Consider the following 27,795-nt stretch of genomic DNA (forward strand, 5'->3'; position numbering starts at 1 on the left):
TCAAACGTTTTTAATATAAGCTATAGTATTATCTAAAGCCAGCTTTCCGGACACCACATCACTATGATGGAAGAAGCTAGCAATTCCATGGAAGCCATCTTTAACATGATACCATGTGACCGGGACTCCATTGTCCTCCAGCCTTTTCTCGTATAGTATCCCATCATCACGAAGAACATCAAACTCACAAGTTAGTATGTAGGCCTGTGGTAATTGTCGGATCACAGCATCATCGGAGTGCAAAGGAGAACATGGAAGGTCAAAAGCTTTCTTAACTTTCTCATAAATCTCTTTATTAAAGGGCGCCATGATGTGAGGTTTGTAGTCTTTGACCTTAAATTCCTCAAAATTCAAAAACTTACTTAATTTTTGTCTTATTTCAGGAGGAACATGGCTTCCCTTTATCATTTCTTTCGACAAAGAAGAATCACCACCTATATAGGTAACTAAGTAGTATAGAGCAGTTTAGCAGTTTCTTGGAGTAACAATGGGACCATCTTGTTTTGTTGGTACGAGAGTAAATTGAAGTCCACCATCTGGACCACTGGGTACATCATCACCTGGGCAAGAGGCTTTGGAACATGTGATCTACCCACAAGAGCTTGACAAACGCCAGCTGTAAGATTGCTCCCGGCACTGTCTCCACATATTATAACAGAAGACGGATCGACTCCATAATCTTGCGACGTCTTCAGAAAATGAACTGTAGCCAAGACACAGTCATCAAAAGCAGCCGGGCATCTGTGTTCTGAGGCCAGGCGGTACCTAAAATATATATATAAGTAAAAATATTTTATATTGAACTGTTATGGTTAGGGTTGGGTCACTATCTGGATAAAAAAGACCACCATATGCATTGTTTACCACCTCTACCCAGGTCATATAGTTTGGAGGCACTTTGCATACAGTATAATTAATTACTTCAGAAGTATGACCCAATGAAAATGAGTCATGGTTAAGCTTGGTCCCTCAGATGAAGAAATATTTTATAGAGCTACTCTTTGCCCTAATTGGTCCCGAGTTGGGAATCCACCGTACATAGACAGAAGTTGTTTGAAGCAGACAGCACCTTTATTACATTATTTTAGTTGGAAATAAAGAGGGAGCTGATTATGGCAACCAATCACATGCCAGCCATTGTTTTCCAAAAATGAGAGCTAAAATATGAGTTATTTCCATGGAAAATGTATTTTTTTATCTCCACATCAGCCACTTTATATGAAAACGAATACAGTTGCGGCAGTTTCCAAAACAACCAATCCGATTTCAACTTTAATTTCCAACTGTATTCAGATTGGTTGCTTTAGGCAACTCAGTTTTATCCACACTTAATTATTTTAAAGAGGACCTGTCACAAGTTCAAAAGTGACACTTTTTTGCTCTTATTTTATTTCCACTGCTCCCCTGATTATTCCATTTTTTCTATTTTTAAAATCCACCATATGGCTCCAGACATAAGGGCTTTTTTATTTAATGCTAATTCTTATGTTTTTTCCAAGGGAGTGTAACTTACAGGATCCTCTGGGGCGTATCTTTAGGCTGATCTACATAATTACCCCAAACACCACGCCTCTTTGATAAAGATCATGAAGATTAATACCAAATCAAAAGGTCCATATCTCCAGAACCGTTTGGCAGATTTAAAAAAACAACAAAATATCGAATGCTCAGGGGAGCAGAAGGAATAAAATTATAGCACAATATGGTCACTTTTGACCTGGTGATAGATACTCTTTACATTAACATTTCCTCATGTTTTAATTAATGTTGTGACCTTACCCAACAGAGACAACCACAGCTCCAGAATTCTTCGTTAGATATAGGCAGAAAGTGTCATTCAAGTCTAAACCAAATATATAAGACATTAGTTATTGGGATCCATCCTCCTATCGATGTCATAGGAACTCTCCAATATCAGGACATAATAAAAATTCAATCATATTTATATAGATCATATTCGATGCTGTTGGCTTCAAGAAAAAAAGTCAGTTATTGTATGTGTGCATGAGGTTGTCTTCTGCTTCTCCTTTCCTTTTGAGAATGTTGCTTAGTCTTTACTGCTCAATGGGGGTCACTCTTTTTCCAAGTAAGGTTGTCTGCTTACAAATAAATGGACTCAAAACAGATTGCACACAGTGACACGCTCATAATATGTCTCTACTACGGACACTGTAAAATACCAGTGGCGTATTCTCTCCACAGAAATGAACATGTATGCTTCACCTGAAATGCAAATTGTCTCTTCAGAGAGGAAGAGGACTAGAACTCTAGCGCCACCTATAGGAAGTAGAAATCTTAAAAGTCAGTATCAACCCTTTAACGAGCCTCTCCACATGACTTAGGATAAAAAAAAACCTGACCGAGATCCAAGGGGTAACGTTTCTCCTTGTGGAGAGTGACAAGCCAAGCCTGGTGTGCCAAGGTGAGGACACTTTTAAGCCTTGCAATGCTCCTCTGGGAAATTAAATATGCAAATTGTTTCTTCAGAGAGGAAGAGGTCTTGAACTCTAGTGCTACCTATTAGGTAGCACTAGAGTTCAAGTAGTCCTCTTCCTCTCTGAAGAGGCAATGCAGAAACTGTTTTTCAGGTTACGCCAGGCTTGGCTTGTCACTCTCCACACTTTGGACTGACGAGGGGAAGTACCCCGAAACATTGTGTCTGCAAATTGAGATTCTGGTTTGGCTTTTATCCTAAGTCATGTGATAAGGCTCGTTTAAGAGTCGATATTGACTTTTAGGATTGCTACTTCCAATAGGTGGCATTAGAGTTCTAGTCCTCGTCCTCTCTGAAAAGACAATTTGCATATTTAATTTCCCAGAGGAGCATTGCAAGGCTTAAAAAGTCTCCTCACCTTGGCACGCCAGTCTTGGCTTGTCACTCTCCACAAGGAGAAAAATTTCCCCTTGGATCCCCACCTGAAATGAACGTGTTTGTTTATTGTAGAGCTGAGAAGAACATCTCTTGGTTGAACAGGTCATTGGTCAACATCTATCCTAAATGTATGGCTGGATTTAGCATTTTCAGAATTAGAGTTCATGCTGTCTATAGAGCTCTGTGCACAGCGTACTGTGGTGCACAGTTTCTGAAAGACATAGTGTGTACAGAGATGCTGTCACTTAGAAGCAGCACATTTTTATATCTCTATGCAAACAACATCTAATGAAACAATCTATGATTGGTTATTGGTTATATGTCAGATTCAAACAGAAGATGTCCAAAATGACCAAAATCTGCTCCAGTGGCTGCATTGTAAATGAGATCTCATCTACGGGCTGCAGAGAAATTCCACAGTGTTTAGGATTCGAAATTCAGATGTTCACCCTGTACAATGCATTTTTGGAGTGAAAACGTTAAGATTTTCTTTGCAAATTTGCATGTGTAGATTTTCCCAACATCCTGCGTGAATGTACCCTACTACAGCTGAGTGCATGAGCCATTAGACAAATGAATAAGTAAGTACACCCCTTCACACAATGGATCAATCTTTGAACCGCAGAGTTTAATTTTCTTACCAATACTCCCCAACATGAATCCTCCTCCATGAAAGAACATGACTCCTTTTCTGCCACCAGCTGAAGGAGATCGGGGCTGGTAGATCCTCACTGGCACTCCTCCAAATTGTAGGTCTTTTGTGAAGATCTCTGCATCCTCCTTCACCTTAGGTATTGATATTTTTGCTACAGAATTAATAAGCCCTGCAATGTTCCATGCTCTGAGTTTTTCAAGAGCTTTCCCCTATAGAGCAAAGAAATGAAAAATTCAAAAAATAATCTTAAAGGAGTTGTCCACTACTTTTTCATTGATGCCTCGCCGCCGCAGGCAGCTGTTATACAGTTGACGCGCCCCTGGGCCTGCTGTGTCGCGCAGCGTCTCGCGCACGGGGGCTTACCCGGAACCGGATCAGATGAGGGTTGTAGTCTCCGAGTGGCGGGGACCCGGTCCGTGCCCAGGGAGTCAAACTCAGTGTGTGGCAGTCTTGATAGATGTTATTTGAGTGTCGACTACGCCACCCGTTGATTTGCAGCTATGGAGCTGCCGCTGCAGGGCAGACCGCTGAGGCCGGTGTAGAATTGTGCAGCGTGATAGTATAACCCCCAACGGGAGGGGTATGGCCTCAGGGCAGCCGACGTGGAAGATGGGGGTAGCAGGAACCACTCAGAGACGGTGCGGTGTAATTCAGGGTCTTTACTGGTAACAACGATAGACCCTCCCGGAGTACTTGCTAGCGAACGGGGCCTGGTCAGTCCTTGAGCAGATGGGATCTCCCCTGGCCAGGCAGAGTTGTAGGCCTCCCAAACTGACTGTACTCTTCTGGCTACCTTGCTAGAAGCGGATATAAGTAGCCCACGTCCCTGAGTGTACCGTGTGGTGCTCACCCGTATGGCCGGTGACTCGGGGCCTTCTAATGGCTTCCGCTCCACGATGGCGGTGCTGGTCCCACGCGTGTGACCGTGCCTTCGGGTTTCTGGGCCTGAGGACCTGAAATCCCCTGCCGGTCGGCTTCTGCTGCTGGGTAAGAGTTAGTCCCCACAGCCTCGGACGCCGGGTCCGGTAAGAAAGCTTCTCAGTCAGGGCGAGCTCTGCAGCTGCCAGCCCCTGACTCGTAGTAGTATTGCTCCCACTGAGCTTCTGCTGTTTCTTCCTATGACTGTTTCTCGTCTCTACTTCTTCTCTACTCCTCACCCTGCCTCAGCCCCGGGTTTATATAGGGGAAGTTCTTCCCCTCCCAAGACTGGGCAGGAGGTGTGGCATGCACAGGATCCCTGACCAAAGGACCTCCCACCTGCTCTCAGACATAACATTACATTACTGTGGGAAACCAGACCCCTGGGGTGCCACATTCCCCCCTAGTGAAATTTAGTACTCCGGGACTAAACATATCTTAGAAAAACATAACAAGATATAACAACAATAATAGTACAATAAGAAGAAACACATAAAGGTGGTCACGGCATGTCCGTAACCGGGTGTAGTCTTTGAAGAAAAGCAAGGTGTCCATTTCACCAAAACAGGGAGACGTAACCAGGTAGGGGTTTGTCCTGCCCCGAGTCCTTAACAGTCTTTAGTCCGTCCTGGGTTACGCTCCAACTATGTACAAAGGATTCCCGGTAAATCCACCAAGGACTCCTACAAATAACTAGAAACACAAAATTATACACAAGCAACAATACACAGGTAAACATAAATAAAACAATTTATACACTTCAAATCCTCCAACGTGCGGGTAACTGGCCTCTAGTGGCCCTAGTGGACCTACGGAGCTGACTGTCTAGCCCTGAACTACAGGGTGTAGGAGCTGTCAAGGGTAAACTGGGCAGCTGTCTACCGGCTCTTTGGCTCACTAGGGATATGGCAGGCTCACTGCAAGCAGAGGGTTGATCCTCCTGGTCTGCGGGTGTGGGGTCTTCTGCCTCCTGGACCGGCTGTTCTTCCAGCTCTACCTGTTGCTCCGTAGGTGCTTGGGATGCTGGTTGGAGGAAGGTGAGTACGGGTACCACAACTGCACCATTGACTTGAGTCCAAGACCGAGGGAAGTCCCCGAGCACAGTACTAACCATATCTTCCCTTTCCTCTACGGGTCGATGGTCTTCTGGTTCCTCTTCAGGGTTCCTCAGTTGTTCGGGACACTTCTTCAGGTGGTCCCGGGATACAATGGCTGTGGTTTCCCCTCCGTCTTTACTGATGGTACAAACCTTCGGGTTCTCGTGGCTTGAGGGCAGTACGGTGTACGGGTCCTTCTCCCACTGGTCGTCCAACTTGTGGAGCCGTCTCTTCCTCTTCAAGACCTGCTCTCCGGGTACCAGGGGAACAGCGGGAGCATACTGGTTGTAAGTTTTCTCTTGTCTTTCCCTAGCCTGACAGAGACTTCGCTCCACGCTCTCCTGTACTCTCCGGTACTGCTGCTGCCTCTCTGTGTCCCAGTCTGCTTCTGGTGAAGTGTCCTCGGGTGTCAGGACTCCCATTTCCAGGTCAACAGGTAACTTACCAGGTCTTGCCCTCATTAGGTAAGCCGGGGTACAGTTGGTGGAACCTACCGGGATGTGGTTGTATAGGTCCACCAGATCGGGCAGCTTCTCAGGCCACAGACTGCGTTCTTCCAGGGGCAACGTTTTCAGAAGATCCATTACCACCTGGTTCATTTTCTCACAAAGTCCATTAGTTTGCGGATGATAGGGTGTCGTCCTTATCTTCCGGCAGCCATACAGAGTGCAGAATTCTTGGAAGACCTCCGCTTCAAAGGCAGGTCCCTGGTCTGTCAACACTTGGTCCGGGTACCCGTGTGGACGGCAGAAATGCTGCTGGAAGGCTCTCGCTGCTGTCCGAGCTGTTAAGTCCTTGACGGGGACGACAACCAAGAACCGGGAGTAATGATCCACGATGGTTAACGCGTAGACGTAGCCATTTCTGCTTGGGGTCAGTTTTACATGATCCAAGGCTACCAGTTCCAACGGTTGCCGGGTGACGATGGACTGCAGGGGAGTCTTCTGGCTGGCACGGTCCTTCCTTCTCAGGTTGCACGGGCCACAGTCTCTGCACCACTTCTCAATGGTTCCCCTCCTGCCTACCCAGTGGAATCGCTCGCGCAGCAGGAACTCCAGCTTCTTCCACCCGAAGTGTCCAGCTCCGTCGTGGTATGCCTCCATCACCATGGCTGCGTCTCTTCGTGGCACCACTACTTGCCAGAGTAGTTCATGCGTCCGGGAGTTAACCATTCTGCGGCACAACTTCCCCTTGTAAAGGAACAGTCGACTCTTCTCTGCCCATAGTTGTTTGGCTTCCTCCGGAGCATCTGGTTCAAGGCAAGCCTCCGGGCGAGTCAGCATCTCCTTCACCAGTCGGACGGCAGGGTCGCTGTCTTGCGTTTCCGCCCAGTTGTAGTGAGGTAAGGGGTTCAACGTAGCAGCCTGCTTCCTCCTTACCCGGTGGGAATACTGGATAGTCCCATGACGGTGGAACGCAGGGAGTTCAACTTCTTCCAGTCCCTCCGGATCTTCTCCTTCGTCCGGCAGGTTGGGCATCCTGGACAGGGCGTCCGCGTTGGTATTGGAGCGTCCGGCCCGGTATTTGATTGTGAACTCGTAGTTGGACAGACGGGCCATCCACCTCTGTTCCAGGGCACCGAGTCTTGCCGTGTCCAGGTGTGTCAACGGGTTGTTATCCGTGTACACGGTGAACCGGGAAGAAGCGAGGTAATGCTTAAAGCGCTCGGTGACTGCCCATACTACGGCCAGGAACTCCAGCTTAAATGAGCTGTAATTCTCGGGGTTCCTTTCGGTGGGTCGCAGCTTTCGGCTGGCGTAGGCGATTACTCGTTCCTTCCCCTGCTGGATCTGGGACAGTACGGCTCCTAGCCCGATGTTACTGGCGTCGGTGTAGAGGATAAAGGGCTGGCTATAATCCGGGTACGCCAGGATTTCGTCCCCCGTGAGGGCCATCTTCAGCTGGCGGAAGGACTCTTCTTCCAGCTCCTCCCATTTGAAGGGCGGTTTCTGGTTCTTGGCCTTCCGGGACTGGCCTATCAGGAGGTCCTGCATAGGTGCTGCCTTTTTGGTGAAACCGGGAATAAACCTTCGGTAGTAGCCTACCAACCCGAGGAACTGCCGCACTTCTTTTACGCTGGAGGGGCTTGGCCATTCCTTAATTGCGGTGATCTTATCAGGGTCGGAAGCCACTCCGTCAGCGCTCACCACGTGTCCCAGGTACTGCACCTTTGGTTTCAGGAGGTGACACTTGGAGGGTTTCACCTTTAGGCCGTAACTCGCCAGAGCTTCGAACACTTCCGCCAGGTGTTTCAGGTGGTCCTCATACGTCTTGGAATATACGATGACATCGTCCAGGTACAACAGGACCGTCTCGAAGTTTCTGTGGCCCAGACAACACTCCATTAGTCGTTGGAAGGTTCCTGGTGCGTTGCAGAGTCCGAACGGCATGCAGGTGAACTCGCTAAGTCCCATCGGGGTGGTGAATGCAGTCTTCTCCCGGTCCGCCTCTGCTACAGGAACCTGCCAGTACCCGCTAGTGAGATCCAAGGTAGAGAAGAAGTTAGCAGATCTTAAAGCAGCCAATGACTCCTCTATCCTTGGTAAGGGGTACGCATCCTTGTGTGTGATACGGTTGATTTTCCGGTAATCTACACACATCCTCATGGTGTTGTCTTTTTTTCTGACTAAGACTAGTGGAGCTGCCCAGGGGCTACAGCTATCCCTGATCACCCCAGCCTCCTTCATGTCTCTAAGCATCCCCTTGGCGTGTTGGTAGTGTGCAGGGGGTACGGGTCGATACCTCTCTTTTATGGGAGGATGGTCTCCCGTGGGGATGTGGTGTTCTACCCCCTTGACTCGCCCGAAGTCTAACGGGTGTTTACTAAACACTCTCTCGTACTCTTGAACCACCCGATAGACTCCCTGTTTCTGATGTGAGGGAGTGGAGTCAGTACCCAAATGTAGTTGCTGACACCAGTCCTCCATTGTTTTCTTAGAGCCGTTACCTTCCTCCGGGTGAGATGGAGGCAAGGGTTCTACAGATTGTATAGCATTTTGGTTAATGGTATATAATTTGGCTAGCGTGGCATACCGGGGCAGGTACGCTTCCCTCTTCCCGATATTGATTATGCGAACGGGCACCCTCCCATGGCGTACATTAACCACCCCCCGTGCTGTCAAGATGGTGGGCCTACTGTCTGAGTAAACTGGTTCTACCATTGCCTGGTAATCTCTACCTCTCAGACCAATAGCTGCCCGGCACCAAATCATCATTTCACTTTTTGGGGGCATGGCAATAGGAAAAGGGTCACACATTCTTACGCTACCAATCTCACCACCGGAGAGTTCCACCTGTTGCCGTCGCATCAGTGCCCGGATCTCTTTCTGGAGCACCCGCTGCTCGCTGGAGCTGGCGTTCTTGGCAACCTGTTGTAAAAGGAAAATCACCTCTGCAAGACAATTTTCAATTACATTAGTTCCTAGCGTTATCTTTGGGTGACTCTCGTGTTTATTGTAGACATTGACAATCAGTCCCTGTGCTGCTAGTTCGACTCTACCAATTTTAATGGTCGCCTCTTTAAATCCGATCTGTGGCACGGGCTGACCATTGCTGGCGATGATACTCAAGTCGTCGTCAGGGTAGCGGGTTATATCCGAGTCATTCCAGTACTGCTTGAAGAGCACGTACGGGATGGTGGTGACCTGTGACCCGGTGTCCAGTAGGGCACTCATAGGGATGCCATCCAGTACCACAGGCAAGACTGGACGTCCTCCGACATATTTGTCGCGCCAGTTCGATGGGCCTGGTGATCTTTTTCCTGGGGGTTGGCCCTCTACCCCCAGGTTGTGCCAGTTTAAAGGACAGTACCTTGCCATATGTCCGGGTTGATTGCAGCGGCGGCAGATGGGTCGTCCGTCCTCGTTGTACCGGTCACTGGGTCTTCCTCTGGCCGGTGGGGTCCTCCTTGGTCGACGCCACGGGATGTTCTCCGGTCCGGATGCCAGCTGGATCTTCCCTGGAGTGGAAGCCTGTAAAGACTGCACAGTTCGGGTTAACGCAGCAACGCTTTTAGCTAGCTCTTGGACCTGATGGTGCAGGTCTGGAGCCGGGTCATTGTTCAAAGCCTGCGCATCAGCCCCTACAGGCCCTGCCGACAAGGGCGCCGCCTCCTGGTGGTAAGTGATAGCTGGGCGCCTGTGGGTCACAACGCCATCCGGTGCCGGTTCTCGGAGCACCCGGATGGCTCTGTCCTTGAACTGTGCAAATCCCAGATGAGGGTCCTGTAGGGCCATTGCCCGCAACTGGGTTCGGTGGGCATTGCAATATAAACCCTCTATAAATTGTTCAGTCAACAGCCTGTCCTCATCTCCCACGCCGTCAGGGTCGGTCTGCTTAACGGCTCTCAGGGCCTCTTGTAGGTTCAGGGCATAGTCCCTTATACTCTCATGGGCCCGCTGTTTGCACCCGTAGAATCTAAGCTTGATCTCGGCTGAGGTGCGGGTATCAAAGGTGTCCCTCAGCCGGGTTAGTATCCCTGCGACAGTCCTCCCCCCAGGTGGCCAGGACTTTACCTCCCTTCGGGCTGCTCCGGTTAATTGGGCCACCAGGATGCTCACTTTTTGCTCTTCTGTGAGGGGGTACACCTGGAAGAGGCTATCGAGCCTTTCTCTAAAGTCCTGCAGGGTATGTGACTCCCCTGAGTACTGGGGTAGCCAGACTGCCCCCGGGATATAGGGCACGGTGAAAGGCATGACCGCGACAGCGGTGGCGCTGGCGGGGGTTGAAGCGGTGAAGCTCTCCTCCGTATCCGACATCCTTCTCCCCCCTAGTGGACCGTGGCCTACCTTGCGATGATCCTCTTCCGTAGGCCGCGGCTCCGCAGTGGATCGTCAGGGTTGAGGACCTTCCGTCGCGCTCCGGTGACGTCGGCGTCTGCTGGGCTCCTTCCAGGACCTTACGCAACGTCCGGACGTGAGGCGGGGCTTCAGTTCTCGCGGGCTTTTCGGAGTCCACGCCCCTCTTCTTCCCGCGCGGCATCCTCAAGATGGCGTCCAACGGCGGGAAAACTCCACGGATGGCGGGAAGAAGGCTGAAGATGGCGCCGGATGGCGGGAATCTTCACAGATGGCGGGAAGAAGGCTGAAAATGGCGCCGGATGGCGGGAATCTTCACCGATGGCGGGAAAACTTCACGGATGGTAAGTTTTAAAAATCTCTTTTTCAGGCACGCAGTACCCGGTGGTTGCGGGCACGAAATCCTGCCGACTACGCCAAAGTTGACGCGCCCCTGGGCCTGCTGTGTCGCGCAGCGTCTCGCGCACGGGGGCTTACCCGGAACCGGATCAGATGAGGGTTGTAGTCTCCGAGTGGCGGGGACCCGGTCCGTGCCCAGGGAGTCAAACTCAGTGTGTGGCAGTCTTGATAGATGTTATTTGAGTGTCGACTACGCCACCCGTTGATTTGCAGCTATGGAGCTGCCGCTGCAGGGCAGACCGCTGAGGCCGGTGTAGAATTGTGCAGCGTGATAGTATAACCCCCAACGGGAGGGGTATGGCCTCAGGGCAGCCGACGTGGAAGATGGGGGTAGCAGGAACCACTCAGAGACGGTGCGGTGTAATTCAGGGTCTTTACTGGTAACAACGATAGACCCTCCCGGAGTACTTGCTAGCGAACGGGGCCTGGTCAGTCCTTGAGTAGATGGGATCTCCCCTGGCCAGGCAGAGTTGTAGGCCTCCCAAACTGACTGTACTCTTCTGGCTACCTTGCTAGAAGCGGATATAAGTAGCCCACGTCCCTGAGTGTACCATGTGGTGCTCACCCGTATGGCCGGTGACTCGGGGCCTTCTAATGGCTTCCGCTCCACGATGGCGGTGCTGGTCCCACGCGTGTGACCGTGCCTTCGGGTTTCTGGGCCTGAGGACCTGAAATCCCCTGCCGGTCGGCTTCTGCTGCTGGGTAAGAGTTAGTCCCCACAGCCTCGGACGCCGGGTCCGGTAAGAAAGCTTCTCAGTCAGGGCGAGCTCTGCAGCTGCCAGCCCCTGACTCGTAGTAGTATTGCTCCCACTGAGCTTCTCCTGTTTCTTCCTATGACTGTTTCTCGTCTGTACTTCTTCTCTACTCCTCACCCTGCCTCAGCCCCGGGTTTATATAGGGGAAGTTCTTCCCCTCCCAAGACTGGGCAGGAGGTGTGGCATGCACAGGATCCCTGACCAAAGGACCTCCCACCTGCTCTCAGACATAACATTACATTACTGTGGGAAACCAGACCCCTGGGGTGCCACACAGTCATGGCCAAAAGTTTTGAGAATGACACCAAAATTATATTTTCACATGATCTGCTAGCCTTTGGTTTTTATTAGTGTTTGTCTGATGTTTATATCACATACAGAATTATAATTGCAATCATATTATGAGTACCAATAGGTTATATTGACAGTTAGAATGAGTTAATGCAGCAAGTCAATATTTGCAGTGTTGCCCCTTCTTCTTCAAGACCTCTGTAATTCTCCCTGGCATGCTCTCAATCAACTTTTGGACCAAATCCTGACTGATAGCAGTCCATTCTTGCATAATCAATGCTTGCATTTTGCCAGAATTTGTTGGTTTTTGTTTGTCCACCCGTCTCTTGATGATTGACCACAAGTTCTCAATGGGATTAAGATCTGGGGAGTTTCCAGGCCATGGACCCAAAATCTCTATGTTTTGTTCCATGAGCCATTTAGTTATCACGTTTGCTTTATGGCAAGGTGCTTCATCATGCTGGAAAAGGCATTGTTGGGCGCCAAACTGCTCTTGGACGGTTGGGAGAAGTTGCTCTTGGAGGACATTCTGGTACCATTCTTTATTCATGGCTGTGTTTTTAGGCAAGACTGTGAGTGAGCCGATTCCCTTGGCTGAGCAGCAACCCCACACATGAATGGTTTCAGGATGCTTTACAGTTGGCATGAGACAAGACTGGTGGTAGCGCTCACCTCTTCTTCTCCGAATAAGCTGTTTTCCAGATGTCCCAAACAATCGAAAAGGGGATTCATCAGAGAAAATGACTTTGCCCCAGTCCTCAGCAGTCCACTCCCTGTACCTTTTGCAGAATATCAGTCGGTCCCTGATGTTTTTTCTGGAGAGAAATGGCTTCTTTGCTGCCCTCCTTGAAACCAGCCCTTGCTCAAAGAGTCTCCGCCTCACAGTGCGTGCAGAAGCACTCACACCAGCCTGCTGCCATTCCTGAGCAAGCTCGGCACTGCTGGTAGTCCGATCCCGCAGCTGAAACAGTTTTAAGATACGGTCCTGGCGCTTGCTGGTCTTTCTTGGGCGCCCTGGACCCTTTTTGACAACAATGGAAGCTCTCTCCTTGAAGTTCTTGATGGTGCAATAGATTGTTGACTGAGGTGCAATCTTTGTAGCTGCGATACTCTTCCCTGTTAGGCCATTTTTGTGCAGTGCAATGATGGCTGCACGTGTTTCTTTAGAGATAACCATGGTTAACTGAAGAGAAACAATGATACCAAGAACCAGCCTCCTTTTAAAGTGTCCAGTGATGTCATTCTTACTTAATCATGACTGATTGATCGCCAGCCCTGTCCTCATCAACACCCACACCTGTGTTAATGGATCAATCACTAAAACGATGTTAGCTGCTCCTTTTAAGGCAGGACTGCAATGATGTTGAAATGTGTTTTGGGGGTTAAAGTTCATTTTCTGGTCAAATATTGACTTTGCAAGTACAGTAATTGCTGTTAAGCTGATCACTCTTTGACATTCAGGAGTATATGCAAATTGCCATTACAAAAAATGAAGCAGTAAACTTTGGAAAAATTACTATTTGTCTCATTCTCAATACTTTTGGTCATGACTGTAGGTGCCGCCGCCGGCGGCCGCCGGCCGGAAGTCCTTGCCTGCGGAGCTCGGCTGTCCATCTGTACTACACATCCACCTCCTATTGAATTGAATAGGAGGCGGATGTGCAGTAACAAGCGCAGGCCACTATAACTTGATGGTCAAGCACCGCAGGTAAGCAGTGATAGCAGCTGATCGCTATATTATTATATTATATTATATTGTTAAGAACCGGACCTTCAGGAGAGGAATGCATGGCATTATTATGCATTGTTTTCCTCTCCTGAAAGGGTTAATGTGGCTGGAATGGTTTCCCGCCATGCTGGGGATTGGTTCAGGTAGCCAGCCTGTCAGTGAGGTGTCGCAGGGGGAAAACTACTTCTTCCCTATGTGAGAGATGCTGATAGGGTCCTAATATTTATTAAACATTGGTGGTGCAGGGTATTAAAGATGGCAGCGCCTGAGGAGAGTGTCAGTCCTCAGACGCTGCTCATCTAGTGCTGCTGCCGCCGCCGTGCCTGTGTCACCATTGACGCCCTGATGGAGGAGCTGCGCTGCAAGATGGGAGAGGAAGGTGCCCTGTCGTGGATCCGTCGATGCCTGGACCAGGATGAGGGAGATGTGCCCGGACCGAGTGCCGCCCGCAGACTGAAAGGAGAACAGGAAGCACTGGAGGAGCGCATCACCGACGCTGAGCCGGAAGCCCTGATGATGTCATCCGGATGCGCAGTCCTGCGCGCCAGAGCCAGGAGCAAGAGGAGGAGAGTGGTATACTCTCCATCCCCAGTGAGGGCGCACGGGACACCAGGGAGGAGGCAAGGACCCAGGGGTGCCGCTGATGTCACCCCACACACAAGGACCAAGCTGGCCTCAGTTGACCACCGGCTGGAGGAAGCCGTTGTTGGTCCTGAGGCTGACGGTCCGCAAGCTGGAGAGCCCGCAGAGAACGAGGTCTTCAGGCGTGAGGACAGTCAGGACGGGTCGCTTGAGGGCGGTGAGTATAGCCATCATGATACACACTACACTCTGGAACAGTTGTCACATGTTTTGTCCTCATTGAGGGACTTATTACAGCCCCCTGCTGTGCCTTCTAGGCCAGCTAGTCTGTCCTCCAGGGCCCCGGGTGTAGCTGAGGTATGGAAGCACTTAGACCAGGGCCTGGGGGGCGAGAGGGGGGGGGGGAGCAGGAATCCATGTTAACTCCTGTAGCTTCAGGAGTTAAAGGGGTGGGGGAGGACTGTTATAAGGAAGCGTTAGTATGCACTGTCTCCGCTCTGGGTTATCACTTACCCATAACAGTGAAAGAAAAAATTTGGCGTGATGAATATTTGGATATCTTGTCTTTGCTGCCATCTTCTAAGGACTTTTTGTCCCGGCTGGAGAAAGACGATGATAGACGCTGACCAATTCCACGCTCTTTTAATAATTGGCTGCAAGCCTTTTGTATTTACGCCAGTGTTATGGGTGAGAGGTTTCCCAGCAAGTGTTCAGGGCTTTTCCAACATGTGGAAATAGTATTGGAAGCATACAAACACTTTGGTAATTTGAGCTGGTATTTCTATTATGAGAATTTTAGACAGAAACTATCGGTATACCCATCCCTTAGATGGGGGGTTAAGGATGTGGGTTTGTGGCTGAACCTTATGTTGCCCTCCAAACCTGCTAATGTTCAGCGCCAAATACCGGCTGAAACTACAATGAGGAAAGGTACTTGATTCACTTTCAATGAAACACAGTGTAAATGGCCCAACACATGCAAATACAAACACGAGTGCTCCTTTTGTGGAGGGTCACATCCTATGTCCAGGTGTTTTAAAAAAGCGAGCCTGTCAGGACAGCCCTCCACAAAGGAGCACCTTAACAAGGGCATTGACTCCAGTAAATTTGGAGAAAATGTGCCCCTGGTTAGAGCGGTAGCCAGACCGCAAGAGAGCCAGCCTACTAACTAGTGGTTTTACGGAGGGTTTCTATATTCCCCAATTCCTGGGGGAAGGCTGCATATAGGTGAATAATTTAAAATCTGTGGATCTACACCCAGAGGTGGTAGAGACGAAATTAAGTAAAGAAATAGTGGCAGGGAGAATAGCGGGCCTCTTTAGGGTGCGTCCGTTTAAGAATTTTCGTTTATCACCTCTGGGTGTAGTCCCTAAGAAGGAGCCAAATTCGTTTAGGCTTATTCATCACTTATATCCATACGGGTCTTCTTTAAATGACAGCATTGACAATAGCGTTATTTCTGTTAGCTATACAGTCATGGCCAAAAGTATTGAGAATGAGACAAATAGTAGTTTTTCCAAAGTTTACTGCTTCATTTTTTGTAATGGCAATTTGCATATACTCCTGAATGTCAAAGAGTGATCAGCTTAACAGCAATTACTGTACTTGCAAAGTCAATATTTGCCCAGAAAATGAACTTTAACCTCCAAAACACATTTCAACATCATTGCAGTCCTGCCTTAAAAGGAGCAGCTAACATCGTTTTAGTGATTGATCCATTAACACAGGTGTGGGTGTTGATGAGGACAGGGCTGGCGATCAATCAGTCATGATTAAGTAAGAATGACATCACTGGACACTTTAAAAGGAGGCTGGTTCTTGGTATCATTGTTTCTCTTCAGTTAACCATGGTTATCTCTAAAGAAACACGTGCAGCCATCATTGCACTGCACAAAAATGGCCTAACAGGGAAGAGTATCGCAGCTACAAAGATTGCACCTCAGTCAACAATCTATCGCATCATCAAGAACTTCAAGGAGAGAGCTTCCATTGTTGTCAAAAAGGTTCCAGGGCGCCCAAGAAAGACCAGCAAGCGCCAGGACCGTATCTTAAAACTGTTTCAGCTGCGGGATCGGACTACCAGCAGTGCCGAGCTTGCTCAGGAATGGCAGCAGGCTGGTGTGAGTGCTTCTGCACGCACTGTGAGGCGGAGACTCTTTGAGCAAGGGCTGGTTTCAAGGAGGGCAGCAAAGAAGCCACTTCTCTCCAGAAAAAACATCAGGGACCGACTGATATTCTGCAAAAGGTACAGGAAGTGGACTGCTGAGGACTGGGGCAAAGTCATTTTCTCTGATGAATCCCCTTTTCGATTGTTTGGGACATCTGGAAAACAGCTTATTCGGAGAAGAAGAGGTGAGCGCTACCACCAGTCTTGTCTCATGCCAACTGTAAAGCATCCTGAAACCATTCATGTGTGGGGTTGCTTCTCAGCCAAGGGAATCGGCTCACTCACAGTCTTGCCTAAAAACACAGCCATGAATAAAGAATGGTACCAGAATGTCCTCCAAGAGCAACTTCTCCCAACCGTCCAAGAGCAGTTTGCCGTCCAACAATGACTTTTCCAGCATGATGGAGCACCTTGCCATAAAGCAAAGGTGATAACTAAATGGCTCATGGAACAAAACATAGAGATTTTGGGTCCATGGCCTGGAAACTCCCCAGATCTTAATCCCATTGAGAACTTGTGGTCAATCATCAAGAGACGGGTGGACAAACAAAAACCAACAAATTCTGGCAAAATGCAAGCATTGATTATGCAAGAATGGACTGCTATCAGTCAGGATTTGGTCCAAAAGTTGATTGAGAGCATGCCAGGGAGAATTACAGAGGTCTTGAAGAAGAAGGGGCAACACTGCAAATATTGACTTGCTGCATTAACTCATTCTAACTGTCAATATAACCTATTGGTACTCATAATATAATTGCAATTATATTTCTGTATGTGATATAAACATCAAACAAACACTAATAAAAACCAGAGGCCAGCAGATCATGTGAAAATATAATTTTGGTGTCATTCTCAAAACTTTTGGCCATGACTGTACATCATTTGATACGGCAGTGGAGATCGTTAAAAGTTTTGGGCCTGGGGCTTTAATGGCCAAGGCCGACATAGAATCTGCCTTTAGGCTGCTGCCTATACACCCTAGTGGGTTTAATTCTCTTGGTTTTCAGTTTAATGGTTCTTTCTATGTAGATAAATGCCTGCCTATGTGTTGTTCAGTATCGTGTTTTTTATTTTGAGGCGTTTGCTTCATTTATGGAGTGGGTGACAGCAGTCAAGTCCATGAAGGGCGGTATAGCTCACTACTTGTAGGCCCATCTGATTCTGATGTTTGTAGTGAGCTGTTAGCTATCTTTCAATCAATTTGTGTGGAGTAGGTATCCCGCTAGCTAGAGGGAAATCTATTCATCCGGTTAGTTGTATTGAATATTTAGGTATTGTAGTATATACAGTTAGGGGCGAGTGTCGATTACCTTTAGTTAAGATTGACAAATGTAGGAATGCATTGCTAGCATTATTCAGTAAGAAGAAAGCAATTTGGGTTTGCTAGCCTTCGCGTCTAGAGTTATGCCTATGGGTAGAGTTTTCAGTAGACGCTTGTCCGCTCACAATGCAGGAGTTGGGAACCCGCAGTTTCATGTGCGCATAACCAAGGAGGTCAAGGAGGATTAAGAAGTCTGGTTAGAGTTTTTGCAGTATTTTAATGGCCTATCAATTTGGCGGTCTGCCTTTGTTGCTGAGGTTGAATTGGAGTGGTATATGGATGTAAATTCTTCCTTGGGTTTTGGTGTCTATCTGGGTGGGAAGTGGTGTGCAGAGAAATGGCACCCTGCCTGGTTAAAAAATGGCGTTTTAAATAATATAATTTTGTTAGAAGTTTTTCCCATTTTGGTGTCAATAGCGATTTGGGGAGAGCAGTTGTCTAATAGGAATATTCTCATTCATTCCAGTAGGAAAGGAGTAGTTCTTGCTGTGAATTGCTTGTCAAGTAAATGTAAATTAGTAGTTAGACTGCTCAGGCATTTAGTTCTGTTGTGTCTCAAAAGGAACAATTGGCTTCAGGCGGTAGAAGTTGATAATAAATATAGTGCAGTTGCTGAATCACTTTCTCATTTACAGTTCTCGGATTTCTTCAGGCTCGCACCCTGCGCTCAACGGATAGGAGAGGATTGTCCAGGATATTTGTGGGGAATAATCTGGGCCTAATAATGGAATTGTTGCAAAGGTCACTAGCGGGTTCAACCTGGAAGGGTTACCTAGCGGCTTGGGAGCGGTGGTCAGAATTCTGTGCGGGTGGCAGGTTGAGAGCTGACAGGTGTTCGGAGCAGGCTGCTTTAACTTTTGTGTTGACATGTATTGATAAAGGGCTTGCATATTCAACAATAGCAAAAAATTTATCCGGTATTTCTTTCTTTCTTAAAATTCTGGGTCAGCGTCCAATTAATAATTAATTTTTAATTAAGCAGGTATTGAAGGGGTACAAGAGGAAGCATTTTGTTCGTGATGGAAGGTGCCCGATTTGCCCAACTATGCTAAGAAATCTGTGTGAAGTGGCATTTACTTGTTGTTATAATGAATTTGAGGCTATTTTGTTTTCCACAGCAGCCGTTTTAATGTTTTTTGGAGCTCTTTGTATAGGTGAGCTGTTACCCAGAAGTAAGACGGGCACAGAAGGATTGTCATGGCAGCACATGAAGTTGGAAAAAAAAAATCATTAATGCTTTTTATAGCTAGGTCAAAGACAGATCAGTCCGGTAAAGGTTGTGGTATTCATTTAAAATGTTTTTCTGATGCAGCTATCTGTCCAGTCTGCAGGGTGAAGAGCTACTTGGATATTCGCTCGGCAAATGGAGAGAAGTTCCTGCTTCATCGGTCTGGTGAGCCTCTGATGCAATTCCAGTTTAGGAGTATTCTTAAAAAGTGTTTGTCGGTGATGCAGTTGGGAGATAGCTATTTTTCTACCCATTCCTTTAGGATTGGTGCAGCGACAGAGGCCGCCAGATTGGGATTGAGTGAGGAAGTCATTAAGAGGTGGGATTCGAAATGTTATAAGTTGTACATTAGGAGATAATTAACACTATTGTGTTTTTTCTTTTTTTTCTGTTTTTCTAGGTGTCACAGTCTGGATTTTGGGCCATTCATTTATCCGATGGGCTGAATGGAGGGCGCAACAGCGCTGCTACGGGCCAAATTTATCATTGTCTTCAGATAAAGTGAGAATTTTTTGGTTTGGAATTAGTGGACAAAGATGGGACGGTCTTTTGGATCAAGTGACCCTAATGGGTATTCGAGCTCCGACCCCTGACATCATTATCGTACACGTAGGAGGAAACGACATTGGAAAGTTGGGCACTATTGACCTGTTATTCCAGATGAAGAAGAGTTTGTTAGAGTTAAAAAAGTCATTTTATAATGTTAAGATTATATTTTCTGAGGTTATTTCCAGGCTTTTGTGGTTTAGGTCAGCGGAGCTGAAGTTTTGTGAGAAAATACGTAAAAGGTTAAACAGGTCTTTGAGTAAATTCATGCCACTAAATGGTGGGTTTTCATTTAGACTCATGGATTTGGAAGGAGGATTGCCAGGCCTTTTTCAGGTTGATTGTGTTCACCTATCTGATGTAGGTCTTGACATTTTCAACCTAAATTTACAAGCAATGGTTGAGTTGGCCCTTGGTGGGACGGGGCCATGCGTGTCTTTTTTAGTCACGCTGGCTGTTTGGGGTTAGTTGTTCAGGAGACTGAATGGACAGCAGGTTGGAAAGGTAAACGGGCTTGAGCTTATGGCTAAGCTGCGGTGTTATAAGAGTTTTATTAAAGTTATGGTTTTTTAAGTATAAGAATTTTTAATAAAGGCCGTGGCCATAAATTTTTCCAACCAAATCTGCGTATGTCCTGTTTATTGAGTGTGGTAAATAATAGGTTTTTTGAAAGTAAGCTTAATATGCAGTATAATGCCATATATTATCATTATACAGTGGTGACCAAAAGTATTGGCACCCCTGCAATTCTGTCAGATAATACTCAGTTTCTTCCTGAAAATGATTGCAATCACAAATTCTTTGGTCTGATTATCTTCATTTAATTTGCTTGCAATGAAAAAACACAAAAGAGAATGAAGCAAAAATCAAATCATTGATCATTTCACACAAAACTCCAAAAATGGGCCAGACAAAAGTATTGGCACCCTCAGCCTAATACTTGGTTGCACAACCTTTAGCCAAAATAACTGCGAACAACCGCTTCCGGTAACCATCAATGAGTTTCTTACAATGCTCTGCTGGAATTGTAGACCATTCTTCTTTGGGAAACTGCTCCAGGTCCCTGATATTTGAAGGGTGCCTTCTCCAAACTGCCATTTGAGATCTCTCCACAGGTGTTCTATGGGATTCAGGTCTGGACTCATTGCTGGCCACCTTAGAAGTCTCCAGTGCTTTCTCTCAAACCATTTTATAGTGCTTTTGGAAGTGTGTTTTGGGTCATTGTCCTGCTGGAAGACCCATGACCTCTGAGGGAGACCCAGCTTTCTCACACTGGGCCCTACATTATGCTGCAAAATTTGTTGATAGTCTTCAGACTTCATAATGCCATGCACACGGTCAAGCAGTCCAGTGCCAGAGGCAGCAAAGCAACCCCAAAGCATCAGGGAACCTCCGCCATGTTTGACTGTAGGGACCGTGTTCTTTTCTTTGAATGGCTCTTTTTTTTTCCTGTACACTCTATGTTGATGCTTTTTCCCAAAAAGCTCTACTTTTGTCTCATCTGACCAGAAAACATTCTTCCAAAACGTTTTAGGCTTTCTCAGGTAAGTTTTGGCAAACTCCAGCCTGGCTTTTTTATGTCTCGGGGTAAGAAGTGGGGTCTTCCTGGGTATCCTACCATACAGTCCCTTTTCATTCAGACGCCGACGGATAGTACGGGTTTACACTGTTGTACCCTCGGACTGCAGGGCAGCTTGAACTTGTTTGGATGCTAGTCGAGGTTCTTTATCCACCATCCGCACAATCTTGCGTTGAAATCTCTCGGCAATTTTTCTTTTCCATCCACATCTAGGGAGGTTAGCCACAGTGCCATGGGCTTTAAACTTCTTGATGACACTGCGCACGGAAGACACAGGAACATTCAGGTCTTTGGAGATGGACTTGTAGCCTTGAGATTGCTCATGCTTCCTCACAATTTGGTTTCTCAAGTCCTCAGACAGTTCTTTGGTCTTCTTTCTTTTCTCCATGCTCAATGTGGTACACACAAGGACACAGGACAGAGGTTGAGTCAACTTTAATCCATGTTAACTGGCTGCAAGTGTGATTTAGTTATTGCCAACACCTGTTAGGTGCCACAGGTAAGTTACAGGTGCTGTTAATTACACGAATTAGAGAATCATCACATGATTTTTCAAACAGTGCCAATACTTTTGTCCACCCCCTTTTTTAGGTTTGGTGTGGAATTATATCCAATTTGGCTTTAGGACAATTCTTTTTGTGTTTTTTTCATTGAAGACAAATTAAATGAAGATAATACCAAAGAATTTGTGATTGCAATCATTTTCAGGAAGAAACTGAGTATTATCTGACAGAATTGCAGGGGTGCCAATACTTTTGGTCACCACTGTAGCCAAGTATTTAAGATCTCCTATAAAGACCAGCCATTGTCAATTTCACAAAATAATGCAATACTATAGGACTAAGGGTACTAATTAACAAAGTAAAACATATTAAAGGCTTATTCCCAAATAATCAATGCAGCCCCATCCTGAATGAAGCAGAGAGGTGTGCAGGCTCGGCCTCCTCTCCATTAATTGTCTATGGAACAGCTGAGCACAATCCCCATACGTTTTATATGTTTTTTTCTTTCCAGATCTAAGAAGTAATGTTTCTCCTTGTGGAGAGCAACATGCTAAGCACGTCAAGGTGAGGAGACTTTTCGTGCCGCAATGCTCCTCTGGGAAATATGCAAATTGTCTCTTCAGAGAGGAAGAAAACTAGAACTCTAGTGCCACCTATTGGAAATAGGAATCCTAAAAGGAGCCTTGTCATATGACTTAGGATAAAAGCCAAGACCAGAAACTCAATTTTCAGACACTGTTTTTCGGAGTACTGCCATGTGATGATCCCACGGTAGGGTGGCCTGTGAGATCCAGCAATAAGCTGGCTCTCACAGGCAGAGTCAGTGAGTCATACATGACTCACTACCAGGTTTCATACACTGCAGTGCAGTGGTACTGCAGAGTATGAGATCAGCGAACAAAGTGAAAATCACACATGTCCCACAATGAGTCAGTGAAAAAGTAAAACAAGTTAAATAAAATATGTAAAAAAGTAAAAAAAACACACAAAAAGTGCACACAAATTACTAAAATCCGTGTCACCGCTCAAAACGCAGTGATTGTGATAAAACAAAAATAAACAAAAAAGTACACATAATTGGTATCGCCGCGTCTTGAACGCTCTATAAAACTGTCTCGTTATTTAGTCGGTTTAGCAAACGCCGTAAAAAATGAAAAACACGCCGAAAATGACACTTTTTATCATACTGACTCACGAAAAAGTGAATAAAAAGCGATCAAAAAGTCGCACATAAAAAAAAAGATGTAAATAAAAACGCCAAACCGTCCCGCAAAAAAAAAAGCCATAATATGGCTCATTCGGCAAAAAAATAAAAAAGATACAGCTGTCAGAATGCGACGATGCAAAATAAAGTTCTTTTTTGTAAAACACTGTTTTTAGTGTGTAAAAATATCAAAGCATAAAAAAATATATAAATCTGGTATCGCTGTAATCGTACCGACCCGATGAACAAACTGGTCTTATCACTTTTACCGTACGGCGAATGGCGCAAAAAATAAAAACAATAACTGAATTGCTGCTTTTTGTTCATTCTGTGTCTGAAAATCTGAATAAACAGCGATCAAAAATTACCATGTGCCCCAAAATGGTACCAAAAAAATGTGCAACTCCTCCCGCAAAAAATAAGCTATCATACAGCTATATTCGCTAAAAAATAAAAAACATACAGCTCTCAGAATATGGCGACGAAAATAACTACTTTTTATAAAAAAAAGCATTTTTACTGTGTGATAGCAGCAAAACATAAAAAACCCCATATAAATCTGGTATTGCTGTTATCGCACCGACCCGAAGAATAAATTTGCCTTATCACTTATACCGCACAATGAACAGCGAAAAAATAAAAATAAGAACTATTCTGGCACTGCTGTCTATTTCTTCATTCTGCCTCCAAAAAAATCGGAATAAGGCTCGGCTCACGTTTATCCTGCGCTCTCCGATGAGCGCTTACATTGGGGTTTCCATGTAAATTCAGCAAAACTGCAATTCAGACAAAAACCCCAGATGGAGCCACTCACTTATGAGGCTGGTGGAGTCCCTTTGGACTGGTCTCTGTTCCGGCAGCGTTCCATAATTTTAGGCATCTTTTTATCGCACAAGTGTGGACGACCACAGATCTGTGTGCGCCTAAAAAGATGGAGACCACCGGAGCAGACGTCAAACTGACTCCAAAACATCTCCATCTGCCTCTTTATTGTGGGTGGTTCTCTTGGGGTTTTGTCTGAATCACATTTTTGTGGGATTTACACGGTAGCCCCAACATAAGTGCTCAGAGTAGAACACAAGTATGTGATCCAGCCTTATTCTGAAAGCAATCGAAAATTGTGTACCCCAAAATGTTACCACTAAAACCCCTAATTTATCCCACATAAAACCAGCCCCCCATCCCAGATCCGTCATCTGTCACTGGAAATATAGGGGGTCCCACATTACAGGTAGAACAAAGACTCTGGAAAAGTGACATGTCTCCCGCCCGCTCAAATAAAATCGAGTGAATTTTGCGCTCCCAAATCCAAATGTCCCCACCTTCTGAGCCCCACTGTGCCTAAACCGCAGTAAAAGGCCACATGTTTGGCATTATTGTTGCCGGGGAACACTTAATTCACAGGGTGTGTGTCACCAGGAGAAATGTATGGGGGTGGTACACTTTATGGGGGCACAATGTATGGGCACTAAACTGGCATGAGAATAAAGTCTGGCATGGATGTTACATAATAGAAACTGCAGCAGTAGATGAATTCATTGAGTTGTGCAATTTCTACAATAGGGTCACTTTTGGGGGTTTTCTGGCACCTTAGGGGCTCCGCAAATGTCGCCCACAAACTATTCTACCAAAATCTATCCTCCAAAAGCCAGAGTGCTCCTTCCTTCACAGCCTTGACGTGTGGCCTAACAGTAATTTCTGATGACATATGGGGCATCATCGCGTTCAGGAGAAATAGAATAGCACATTATGGGGTCCGTTTTCTTCTATTATCCTTTGCAAAAAGTAGAAATTTGGGGCTAAATCTACATTTTTGTGAAAAAAAATAAAATTTTCAGTATGGCCACCTAATGTTATCAAATTCTGTGTAGTACCTGTGGGTTCAAAATGCTTACTATACCCCTGGATAAAATCCTTGAGGGGTGTAATTTCCAAAATGGGGCAACTTGGGGTTTTCCACTGTTTAGGCACATCAGGGGCTCTCCAAACGCGACATGACACCCGCAGACCATTCCATCAAAGTCTGTGTTCCAAACGTCATTGCTTCCTTTCCAAGCCCTGCTGTGCGCCCAAACAATAGTTTTCCCATACATATAGGGTATGTCCGTACTCAGGAGCAATTGCACAACAAATTTTGTGTTGCATTTTCTCCTCTTACCGGTGTGAAAATACAAAAATTGGGGCTAAAAGTAAATTTTTGTGGAAAAAAAATTGATTTCTTAATTTCACAGCTCTACGTTATAAACTTCTGTGAAGCACCTGGCTTTTCAAGGTGCTCACCACACATCTAGATAAGTTCCCTGAGGGGTCTAGTTTCCAAAATGGTGTCACTTGTGGGGGGTTTCCACTGTTTAGCCACATCAGGGGCTCCCCAAATGCAACATGGCGTCCGCTAATTATTCAAGCAAATTTTACATTCAAAAAGTCAAATGGCGCTCCTTCCCTTCCGATCCCTGCCGTGCGCCCAAACAGTGGTTTTCCCCCACATATGGGGTACCTGCTTACTCAGGAGAAACTGCACAACAAATTTTGGGGTCCATGTTTTCCTGTTACTCCTGCAAAAATAAAAAAAATTAGGTCTAAAGTAACATTTTTGTGAAAAAAGTTAAATGTTAATTTTTTCTTCCACATTCCAAAAATTCCTGTGAAGCACCTGAAGGGTTAATAAAGTTCTTGAATGTGGTTTTGAGCACCTTGAGGGGTGCAGTTTTTAGAATGGTGTCAATTTTGGGTATTTTCTGTCATAAAGACCCCTCAAAGTGACTTTAAATATGATGTGGTCCCTAAAAAAATGGTTTTGTAAATTTTGTTGGAAAAATGAGAAATCGCTGGTCAACTTTTAACCCTTATAGCTCCCCAATAAAAAAAATTTTGGTTCCAAAATTGTGCTGATGTAAAGTAGACATGTGGGAAATATTATTTATTAATTATTTTGTGTGACATATCTCTCTGATTTAAGGGCATGAAAATTCAAATTTTGAAAATTGCTAAATTTTCGTTAAATTTCCATTTTTTTCACAAATAAATGCAAGTGATATCGAAGAAATTTTACCACTATCATGAAGTACAATATGTGACGAAAAAACAATCTCAGAATCGGGGGAATACGTTGACGCGTTCCAGAGTAATTACCTCATAAAGTGACAGTGGTCAGAATTGTAAAAATTGGCCTGGTCATTAACGTGCAAAGCACCTTGGGTGTAAAGGGGTTAATAAAATAAAATAAAACCTAAAGGACACGTCGGAATCCACCGGACTGCAGAGGAGCTGCAGCAGCTGAGTCCCAGAGGAATGTTCAGCTAAGCACAGAGAAAGAAATAAACTAGTGTGCTAAGTGCACACACAAGCAGTAACTAAACATGGTACTATGCTGGGAGTTAGCAATACTCCAGAAACGAAACTAATAAACTTCTGCAAGACACCGCTGTGGAGAGCAGGAAGGATTTGGCAACAAGAAACGCCTGAGCACTAGATGACGGCATATAGAGCTGCAGATAGCTGCAGGCCAGGAAAGGCCTGGAACCTAAGTTCCTAAAGAGGAGGAGGATCTATGCAGCACCCAACACATGGGTGTAAAAGCGGCAGTGTGACCACACATACAATGGTGGAGACCTGGAATGCTGGATCGGTAGCGAGGACGCCTCCGTGGCGTGGACAGCAACCGGTGAACCGACACGGTAAAGCGTGCTGCTCACAGCCTTCCCCTCGCCCTAATTGATGGCTAGGATGACTAGGGAGCACACAGCAGGAACCCTTGACAACGACTCACACACTGCATTTACTGCCAGAGACCTCACCCCAGGTTAGAAAGAGATAGACTAGGCACCGGGGCGGAGCCCTTAAGTACACTAGAGACAGCCCTAGGACAACCAACCACGCTGTACCAGACAGCAGGGGGTGTGGCATAGCGGCACATGACCACAAGGGGTGTGGCTTAGCGGCACATGACCGCAAGGGGTGTGGCTTAGTGGCACATGAGCAGAAACCACACTTAGAATCCCTAGAACGGAACCTAAATGCTGACAATTACTGACCAGCAGGAAAGGGCCTGGCCGGACGCCGCGAGAAAGCCCTTCTCCTGCGTACCGGCCTAACAGCGTCTTTAGTACTTAGCAGATCCTCTCTGGCTGTTATCACCTGCTACAAACATGATGCATAGCCAGACATTAGGTTCTGACAGCGTTCCTGAAGAATTTTAGCCAATTCCTCAAAAGCCCTCAAGTGAGTGCAAGTGACCTGCAGCAAAACACATGAACTGAAAAGAATTAGCTGTGGACTCCTGTAAGTACAGTGTAAAGGAAAACCACCAATCATTTCCACATGAAAAAAAGCAGCAAAATAAATAAATAAAACTCAACGCAGTTTTGCCTCCCTTATAGTATAGTAACGGTTTAATAAAAAAAAATAATAATTGTAAGATAGCACGGACTGAAGGTAAAACTAGCAACAACAATAAGGAAATTCTTAGCTTCAGGCTATGGGCTCACCAGGATGAATGTGCCAGTGAAGAATACATGAATTGTCTTCAGTATTTTCGGATTTGCAATCCCCGAGGGGTACTCTGCTTTTGAGGATTCATACCAGGTTACCCCCAAAATGTCAGAAGACACAAGACCAGAAAAATACATATGGCACAGAGCGGAGCACCCAAGACTCCGAGCATTCTTGCAGCTGTTGCTCCTTGTGTCCTCACTTTCTGGATCATCTCAATAGTAATTGCAAGATAGCGGACCAGGCTCTTAAAGGAGAAGTAACATTAGATATTTATAGCAATATAATAATAATATTTCTGTCCAAATTATAACATTTTGAAATCCAAAAACAACTTTTCTGTATGGAACCTCCAAATAACATTTCCTGCCGCAGGACTGTACAATCGATGGAAAATCCAGGAGACATGTCCTATTTTGATCGGAGGGTCGAATTAAAATTGGCAGTGCAAATCTATGGGTCCGTGAAAAAATAGGGCAGCACTCGGATGCCATATGAGTGCGGTCCGACATTCACGGACTGTCAGTATGAAGAAAGTGGAGAAACTTTTTTCTCCAGGTATAAGAAAAACTGATGACACTTGGACCAAACTCTGATCAAAGTGTGATCCAAAAAATCAGTCCATTTTTCTCGTATGTCTGAATTATGTCTTACCTCCTACA

The 27,795-nt window shown here is 46.1% G+C and overlaps 1 pseudogene; it reads right to left on the reverse strand.

Annotated features, from left to right (window-relative positions):
• Positions 1 to 27,359, reverse strand: LOC141171538 (arylacetamide deacetylase-like 4; annotated as a pseudogene).
• Between the last annotated feature and the right edge of the window lie 436 nt (positions 27,360 to 27,795).

Source organism: Phyllobates terribilis, unplaced genomic scaffold (assembly GCF_046119375.1).
Source record: "Phyllobates terribilis strain yellow unplaced genomic scaffold, ASM4611937v1 Scaffold_12__6_contigs__length_324123572, whole genome shotgun sequence".
Classification (NCBI taxonomy): Eukaryota; Metazoa; Chordata; class Amphibia; order Anura; family Dendrobatidae; genus Phyllobates; species Phyllobates terribilis.